Source organism: Somniosus microcephalus, unplaced genomic scaffold, assembly GCF_052327205.1.
Source record: "Somniosus microcephalus isolate GS21.2 unplaced genomic scaffold, FLI_Smic_1.0 unresolved_chr6, whole genome shotgun sequence".
In the NCBI taxonomy this organism is placed as follows: domain Eukaryota; kingdom Metazoa; phylum Chordata; class Chondrichthyes; order Squaliformes; family Somniosidae; genus Somniosus; species Somniosus microcephalus.
The window spans coordinates 49516637-49519465 of NW_028225184.1; the positions used below are offsets into that span (position 1 = coordinate 49516637).

The window sequence follows — 2829 nt, forward strand, 5'->3', positions numbered from 1 at the left end:
GATTTATATTCCTGGAAGGGAAATCTCCCCACTCGGGGCCCCCCTAAGTCTATGGATGATCCCTTAGGAGCATATCTGCCTTTATCTAATGGAGAATATCCATACCTAAGAGCAGGCCCTCACCGTTAGGACCTACCCACAGGGTGATCCACCAGGCATAACTCCCTGGTGACAGCTGCAGGGGAAGTGGAACACTCCGATGGAAGATCACCCTTTCTCCACTAACGCCAGTTATCGGAATGCTTTGATGTAAGGTGGGAAATTCTGTGTCAGTTATCGAAACCGAGGCCCCCGTGCCTAAAATGGCACAGTACTGTCGGCCTCCTAACTGTACATTTAGAGACGGGCGTGTGGACCCCTGCTCCCCGACCATGGAGACTGGCTAATCCTAGTAGCTGGCGAGGAAGGCTCGGAGCGCCTCCATCTCTTGGTTTGACAAGCTTCTCTTCATTTGTCGCTGAGGGCCTGAAGTGGTTCGGGTCGGTCCCTGCCCCTGTTTACCTCCACCCTGTTCGTAACAGTTGGCCTTTTGATGCCCTGTCCGCCCGCAATTGTTACAATTAACTCTCGGCTGGGTGCAATGTGTAGCCACGTGGCCCGGTGCGTTACAATTGTAACAGAGTCGAGCCTCTTGTATGACTGCTACAGGCTCGGTTTTAATGCCCGGGGCCGCTGTGGTGGACCATGGCAGATAATTGTGGGTGTGAGCTTGACTGGTGGCATCATTTCCGCCTGGTGGAGCCCAAAAAGTCGACCAGCCCACTTCCAGATTGCAGCTTCCGTGGCCTGGGGGCTGGCCCCCATTCGGAGGGCAGTTTGGTAGGGCTTTTCCAATCCCTGGAGTAGACTATCTACAAACCGTGGGTAGTCGTGATTAGTGGGAATGTCATTTGTCTGGCCCCAGTGTTCATACTACTCGATTACTCGATCAATGTACACTTGAGGTTTTCCCCGGGACTCTGTTGCAGGGCGGTGAGCCCCATCGAGGTAGCGGTGCATTTGCCCAGTCTGAACTGAAGCCAACTTTTCAAACCATGGAACTGGATCTCATACACCGCCACTGTGGCTGGGGCATTTATGGCATGGTGTCCCAATGCCCCATAAACCATAGAGGGGCATTTCACGTCGATAATAGCTTTGATGTCTTGTTTGGACAAATTAAAGTGCCGAGCAGCACTTTGCATTTTTGCCCATACTTCTACATTAGGATTGTGTCTTTTGAGGTCGGGAATGAGAAAGGTGACGCTGGGCCTCTCCTGGGGCATAAAAGACTGTGCCTCGTCCATCGTACCTCATCCACCGATCTCTGGGTTTTGGGCTCCTACCGTCTGATTAACTCAGACGGGGGCCACGGAATTTGATTTTTCAGCCCCAGACTGAAGAAGTAACGGCGGGTAGATATGACTGTATTCGGCAGGGCACGTGGGTTGGGTGGCCTCGACTCGTTGAAACTCTACGGTCCCCGATGGGGGCCTGGGATGTAAGGACGACATGTCTCGAGTCTCCTTTTGTGGAGCCTCGACAATTTCACCTCAGCTTTTTATGTCGTCCAAATTCTCAGTCCCTGGTGGCTTGAGGTGCAGGAGACTACTGAATTGGACTTTAGCCTCCTGCACGGGTCACAAGAATTATTGTAACGGGGCCAGTCTGCCCCCCTTGTCCATGATTATGGCTCCCATTTGATCCATCCAACCAGCACAAAAAACCGCTCCATAATTAACTTGTTTGGCGTCCATTGTTCCTCCCACCACTTTATTTGGTCAACTAATGGGCTTGTTTCTTTCCACCCATTTTTAATCATCCCACTTTGAAATTTCAAATTAGCCTCTCGGACCCGTTGTACGACAGTGGCACTGGTGGCCATAGCTGGAACGTCCGGTGAAAGAAGTCTCCCCTCATCACCCATGTGACCCGTATTAACTGTTACGTATATTGTTATAATCTATCTTATACTTTATCGGCACAAACGTATCACCTTATACTCTAAGTCAGAAATACACACTTATGTCTAATCGATTCTGTCAGTCCGCGGTCTCCATGAGGAATAATTTACTATGTGGGTAATTTAATACTGACTGGCCCGTACACGATTTTAGCCACACTGTTGAACGAGTGAGTCCTTGTTCCTCCTAAAATACTTAATGTGGCTTCTTCCCTTAGGACACGACACGGTTCTCGCTTCAGCCGTCAATTCCAGTGTTGTTTAACTCCCATGGTCCTTACCTGCAGTATCCCACTTCCGACACTAACTGTTAGATTCGAATTTGGAGAAACTCCAGACCGAGACGGAATTGAGGACATTTACAGAATTTATTAAAACAACCAAAAGACTTGCGCACAACGGAGAGCCACTCAACATCCTCAAGCTAGGGGTGCACGCTGGGAGGACAAGGAGTTGTTCATTCAAGTTGTACAATTATTTAAGCAATGACCACCTACTACATAATGGGGCGTACACGTACAAACAGTGTCACAACAGCTATTCTTTATTGTTTTATGTGGTTAGTCACTCAACTGTCGGGCCCACCCCTTGAACTCAGGTACCCTCTGACCATGCCAGTCACAGATGTTAGTCGTTTCATCCTACTCCCCACATTCCTGCTGTTATCTCTTCCCCATTGTCGGCATAGATTATAGTTTGAGAAAATATGTTTATCCTTAACTGTCGACCAAGCAGGATGGCTACAAGGCCGCAGTGAATCATGTACCCTGTAACTGGAAAAATGTTGGTGGTTAATTGTACCCTCATCTCCTGGGAGGACAGGCCGTGCTTAGAAAATGGTTCTACTAAGGCTGCGAAAAAAAGCATTCCAAATTTGTTAAGTAAAG

General features: G+C 49.0%; 1 pseudogene; it reads right to left on the bottom strand.

The window, feature by feature from the left end:
* Positions 1-642: 642 nt before the first annotated feature.
* On the bottom strand, positions 643-1864 carry LOC147087284 (uncharacterized; annotated as a pseudogene).
* Positions 1865-2829: the final 965 nt, after the last annotated feature.